Source organism: Ochlerotatus camptorhynchus, unplaced genomic scaffold (genome assembly GCF_037179485.1).
Source record: "Ochlerotatus camptorhynchus isolate MF236.1 unplaced genomic scaffold, CSIRO-AGI_Acam_v1.1 ptg000277l, whole genome shotgun sequence".
Lineage (NCBI taxonomy): Eukaryota > Metazoa > Arthropoda > Insecta > Diptera > Culicidae > Ochlerotatus > Ochlerotatus camptorhynchus.
The window spans coordinates 249,557-256,491 of NW_027040766.1; positions in this window are offsets into that span (position 1 = coordinate 249,557).

Genomic DNA, 6,935 nt, shown 5'->3' on the forward strand with positions numbered 1-6,935 from the left:
TTTGCTGAACGGGAATTGGAGAAAATCGTGGTGATAAACTTGTTTTTGTGTTCTCATGTGAGGTGTCGCATATTGGGTTTTGGTCCAAGTCAGATACTGACCACTTCACCGGGGCTATCCAGAACATGTTTGAGCCTTGTTCTCGAGTTCTCATGTGATGATGTGATTTGATGTGCTGCATGCTGTTGGTACCGGCAGGTAACATTGTTTTATAAGTAATCAATGAACACGGAAAATAGATTATTTATGGTAATATGGAAATATGCTGAGCTCACGAATAGCTTAACTGATTGTGGATGCTAAACAAGTGATGGGTGCTGGCCTGAACATACTCATTATAGCTAAAATACTATTTTTCGAAATTATGAAACTATCAAACATTATACAGGGTGATTCGGAATAACTGTCCCTTTTTAAAATGGTCATAACGATTGAACGCTTACATGAATTTTTGATATCATTATATTCCAGATATTCTACATATATAATCTTCAACTAAGCATAGTTTATTTCAAATATCTCTCCCTTTACCTTAATTATCAGCCACATTTGTCATGAAAATTAACCACAGCTGGCACGCACGTTTTAGTTCCAGCACTGTTTGAGTCCTGGTGATGCGTTTAAGCTCTGATATTGAACGGATTTTCCAAGCATGGTTCCTTTGCACCTCTATAATGATGCAAAAATAAATGTTACATTCTTTCGAAGAGATTTCAGTTTCTAAAAGATAACACACGATTGTTTTAAAGATTTATGCCATTCTCCATTTTGACGTCAATGGCTGCTTGAAATCACAAACGAATGAAATTTCAAATCCTACTATCAATACAAGCTGATATTTGTACACACTTAAAACAAAAATATTTGAACATATACCCATTTTACCCATTGGGAATTGCATATTTGTGAAATCGGTGACAGTTATTCTGAATCACCCTGTAATCATAATTTTGATATGTTAGATGCAGGTAGAGGAGGTAAAGTTTGTGTATGACACATACAATCTGTCAATTTCACATCTTGAGTGTCACAATTAGCGATTTGCTAAAATGAATAGTACTCCCTCATGACGATTACTTATTACAGCTGAAATAGCAAATTGTGACCCTCTGAAAGCAAACTTTACCTCCTCTTCTAGCATCTTGCATATAACAATATTATTATAATGTCTCATAGTTTCATAATTTCGAAATGTAGTATATTAGCTATAATGAGTATGTTCACGCCTGGGTGGGTGTCGAGATCCACTGAACCTGGACGGAGCGAGAGCGAAAATATGAAAAAAGAGAAGAGCGATCGAGCAACAAAGAGAGAGTAGCGTGACAATAAAGAAGAGCCGAGAGTCGAGAGTCGGGATGTAGCCTCCGAAGAGGGACTTGATCGGTCGTGCCTGTAAGACTCTCGTGTGCGGCGTTCAGCACTACCAGCCACCACAAGATTGCTGGGCCTCAAGCGATTTTACTTGGCCACTGCGATCTGGCCGCCGCCTTCTCGATCGTTTGTACCTGCCACGATCCCGCGTGTGCCATCAACAACATTGGCCTCCAACACGATCGTGGAGTCTCCAGCCATTATACGTTCGCCATCCGGCCAGCCGCCATCTCTGGTGTTTTTGTTTTTGTTTATTAATTTATTTGATAAGGCTCAACCGAATTAACTTTACACAGCCGAGGATTCTTGGCACTATACAATACATCTTAAAACTATAGTCAGAAGGTACAACACAATAAACACTTTATCTTCCGCTATCCAAAAAGCCTCATCCATCAGAACTGGAGCCGCTTTTTAGTAGTTCCATTGAATGGCAGTTACGCCAACGAGGGTCAGAGCGCGTCCATTGCAGCAATGGACGCAAAACGTGGTCAGCACTCACACACTCATCACGAAACGGTTGCTTTCCAAAGTCGACGACGCATCGACCGAAAGAACTGCTGATGAAGAACAATGAGGAGGACCACACAATGGTTGCTGCCGAGAAAACAGACGATCGCGTAGCACACATCGAGAGTGGCTTGCTTTTGTCGACAGCCGAGTGAACACTGCCCTCTCTGGTGTTTGTTCATGTCGCGATTCCGCGTGCGCTGTTAGGGGCTGTTCATAAACTACGTAGACATTATAGCCCCCCCCCATCATCCACGGTCCATACAAATTAAAAAAATGTATGAACAATTGTCTACGCAGGGGGAGGGGGGGGGGTCAAGAATCCCAAAAAAACTGTCTACGTAGTTAATGAACAGCCCCTTAGCAACACCGGTCACCATCGCGATCCCTGAACCTCCAATGGTTCTACGCGGTCACTAACCTCCAACCGCTGCCAACCAGCCACAGTCATCTGGCCACTGCCATCCGGCCACTGCCATCCGGCCACTGCCATCCGGCCACTGCCATCCGGCTACTGCCATCCAGCCACTGCCATCCGGCCACTGCCATCCGGCCACTGCCATCCGGCCACTGCCATCCGGCCACTGTCATGCCTCATGCAACTGTGTGCCGGAGAAATTAAATAAAAGGTATTTAACCATTGTCCGCGAGTAATTTTGTAATTTTGTAGGATTCTGTGTTCTAAAACCCCCTCCCTCTCATGCAAAAACGCCCTGGGACCCGGAACCAAAAGAGACTTTGAATGCCCACCCCGGGAGCTGGCTTAAGACCAGTAGCTCGGGGCTTAGGCTAGTACCCTTCAGGGACCAAGCTGTTCCGGGGTCATTTTTGGGGCCGATATTCAGCAAATATTGTTTAATCCAGATTCCCGGAATCCTAAAAATCTTTAATTTGGTGGTTCTTGCGTTCAATTTGATGCAGTGGTTACTGAAAAACATACCGTTCTTTATTTCGTTACGCACAGAGATATATTTTCCGATCTCGTCGAGCTGAGTCAAATGGTATATGACACTCGGCCCTCCAGGAATCAAAAGTTAGTTTTCCAAGCTAAGAAATAGCTCTAATGTTGGCTTTTCATGTTAGGAGTATTAAAATTTCTTGAATCTGCCATTTTCAAGACGTTCTGGATACACTCCGGAACAAGCAGAAACAGGTTCCAATGACCAAAATGTCGCTAGTATGTATTCTAATAGTACTAAAATGAAGACATAGTATTGTGATTATTCATACTCCATGAATATTACTTTTTCATGTGATTACGAATTCATTGTGGATCATTCGGAACCTGGTCCCCACTATGTATTTTAATAGCACTATTAACATTCGCGATTATTCAAAATCTTAGAATCTGACTATTTTCAGGTAATCCAGAATACAATCCGACACTTCTGGAACCAGTTTCCAATTGCCTAAATGTCTGCAATATGTATTCCAATAGTACTAAAATGAAAAATAAAATCTGAATTAATCCACCAATGATGAGATCTGACTAATAGAATAGAAATCCCGGCAAAGTGCTTACACGGTGTGACATAATAAATTAATTCTCTAATGTGAGTGATTTACGGTATGATGGATTTAGACTCTAGTCAATGTGCCGAATGAGGTCCTGGGCACTTCGAATGACGTCCATTGAACTGGTTTTTGAATTCTCATGTGATTTGAGGTATCGGATGCAGGAATTTGACTCTGGTTTGAAACTGGCCACTTCCTTTGAAGTATCCTGATCATATTCGGATGTAACCAATGTGATCATAGGCACTCCAAATTACGTCCATTGATTTTTTTTTTTAATTCTCATGTGATTTACGGTATTGCATGTAGAAATTTGCCTGGGGGTATCCGGAGCATATCCAGCTGTAGCCAATGTGATCCTGAGAACTCCAAATTACTTCCATTGTACTGTTGTTTGGTTTCTCATATGATTTGAGTAAATTCTCAAGTGATTTACGGTATTGCATGTAGGAATTTGACTCTTGTTAGAAATTAGCCACTTCCCCGAGGGTATCCGGAACATTTCGGATTGTAGGCACTCTCCTCTGACTACCCCAAACTACGTCCATTGTACTAGTTTATCAATTCTCATGTGATTTTAAGGTATCACATGTAGGAATTTGACACTGGTTAGAAACTGGCCTCTTCCCCGAGTGTATCCGAAACATTGCCAATTGTTACCAATTTAGTCCTGGGCACTCCAAATTAAGTTTTGACATCTCATGCTTTGAAATTTATTCATGACCCTGGGAAAGTTTATTTAATCTAAGTTCGCTTATTTGAAAGGCTCAAGCGCGTTAGATTTACGGAGGCAATAATTCATTGTTTCGTAACAAAATTTTACTTGATACAAGGTCTAGTAGGAGTTTGGCCGAATACTCGAGGCTTACCCGAGGTTGAAGGGGTACATTGGGTGAACAGGGGAAGAGCTTGGGGTGGGATTTCGTTGTCTCCAGTATATAAACGGTAGTGCGGTTGTAGGTTCAGTTTGTCTGGTTGGATTCGCTGGAGGAGGAATTGTTTAAAAATGGCTAGAGAAAATTAAGCATCGGGAATGCGCTCCCGGATATATTGATTTGGAAAGTACGTTCCAGTTGAAGATTGATCTTATACATTTCTCGATTGCATTTTCGAGGCACTAGCGTGCACAGGAATCTTGTTAAGGAGGGGCAATTTTTTCAATGGTGCATTCAACTTGGGAGTACTCCAAAGTGCGTGGTGGATGGTGCTATCCACCCACCACTGTTTTCCTACTGTTCCATTAAGCTAATTTTATTTATTTTTTGCTCTGGTGGTGGTTAATCTTTTTCAGTGTAAACTGCTTTCAGACAGCCAATGGAAATTGGCAAATTAATCCCATCGACGATGTCGATAATGATCGGTTCGTCAAATAGTTGCGATAGTAGGGCTTTAACCAAAATGATACATTTGCTGCAATATTGTTGCCTTGATTGTTGGATTCAGCTGAAGTCAGATGGTGTTACTAGCACCGACAAACCGACATGAATAACCAATAAGAACCGCATTCTCCTTTCACATGCAAACTGCGTCGACAAGTACAAGGTTCAAACAGTGCGCATAGCAGTGATCAAACAAAGTTCCTGGTCACTGCGATTGTGTTTGCCCAGCAACTCGGTCCCTGTTTTTCAATTTCTGAACCTTGGAATCGGACAACTTGGATCGTCCGAAAAGACCGATAGCGAAATGTTTGATTGTGTAGAATTAGCTCTGAAAATCCAGAACAGCATTGAAAATAGCTTTGAAGTTTCTAAAATTTCTTGGAAGTTACATAAAGTTACAGTCCGAATAATATTTTGATAGAAAAATGTTGTAATAATGTTTTCCGTCATGCTCTTCTTTACAGGTTAAAAATATAAACCAAAGAAAATATATTCTTCAGTTACCTTTCTGAAATTTGTGTAGTACATTTTTGTATATTTTGAAGGCATCGTTTCAGTTTATTTTTTACTATTTAAAGGTTTTGTAAGCCCTATATGCTGTTGTAGTTAAACTTTACTATTACCGTTGCAAGTACGTTGAACTTGGTCATTTTCAGCGAAAATTGTAGTTCTTTTTTTTTTTTCAAATTTGACCTAAATGCCAAGGCTAATTGGATAATTAAAAAGGTTTAAAAAATATGTGACGATTGGATCAAAAGCGCACAAAACTATTTTGACAAGCGAGTACAGTATTGTTAACGGAATGACGACTTGTGGGAAGGATGTCAACCCTGTCCCAATGTACCGCCAGGACAGAAAATGAAGATGAAGATGATATAAAAGACAAACACGAGTTTATTGCAACGCACATAGACAGCTGAAACTTTTTAACCACGGTAATAAAAGACATCAATAGACCAAGGTTCAATGGAAAACTAATACCCACTTTTCAATTAGGGAATCCAAAAGCTGTCTTTAAACATTGTACAGTTGCGAAAAAGTCCATCCACGAAAAAGTCCAGTTGCGAAAAATTCCTTGAGGCTCTTTTAGAAATTTTAAGAACTCTATGAGCTCTTTTGAAATTCTTCCCAGAAGTTCTCTGGAATTGTTTTTAGAACTCTTCTTGACTTTTACAATAACACCTTGGAACTGAAATTCCCTTAGAGTTTCAGAAGAACTCCCTCAGTATTATCCAAAAATTATTCCCGGAATGAGCTATAAATTATCGGTACTCCTTTGAAATTTCCTCAAAATCCCTTTGGAATTTCTCTCAAAATTTAATTTTCTCGGTATTCTTTTCGGAATTATCTTGGAGCTATCTGCAGGATTCACTAGAAATTATTCGCAGAATTTTCATGGAATATTCCCCAGAAATCTTTTGGAACTGTCCTCAGGTTCTTCTCGGATTTTTTTAGAAATCTCCTAAGAGCTCTATTGAAATTCTTCTCAGAAGTCCACTGGAATTATACTAAGAAATTTTCATGATTTTTTCTCAGAACACTTTGGAACTGAAATTCCTTTAGAGTTTCAGAAATTTCTCCTGGAATGAACTAGAAATTATCCTCGGGATTTGCTTGTAATTTTGCTTAAAATCCCTTTGGAATTTCACTCAAAATTTGATTTTGACGGTATTCTTTTCGAAATTTTCTTTTAATTATCTGCAGGATTCACTAGAAATTATTCACAGAATTTTCATGGAATCATACCCAGAAATCTTTTATTTTGGAACTATCCTAAGAATTCAATATCCTTGAGGTTCTTCTCGGAAGTCAAGTTTAAGTTGTCCATCCATTCACCCAAAACGTTGTAGTTTTTCTACCAGAAATGTTCAATAAAATTTGCCCCTCCATTCACCAGAACTGTGCAATTTTTACATCAGGAATTTTCAATTCAGCTTGCCCCTACAAACAGCAGATTGTTGCACCATGAATTTTCAATACAAACTTGCCCCCAGGATATTTTACACCAGAAAATTTAAATTGACCAGAACAATACAAATTTTCCACCGTTACTGTTCAATAAAAATTGCTTCTCCAATCTTCTGATTGGTGCAAATTTCCTTTTTACGTTTTCCATTTGGCATTTTCAATATAGCTTGTTTCTACTATCATCAGAATGTT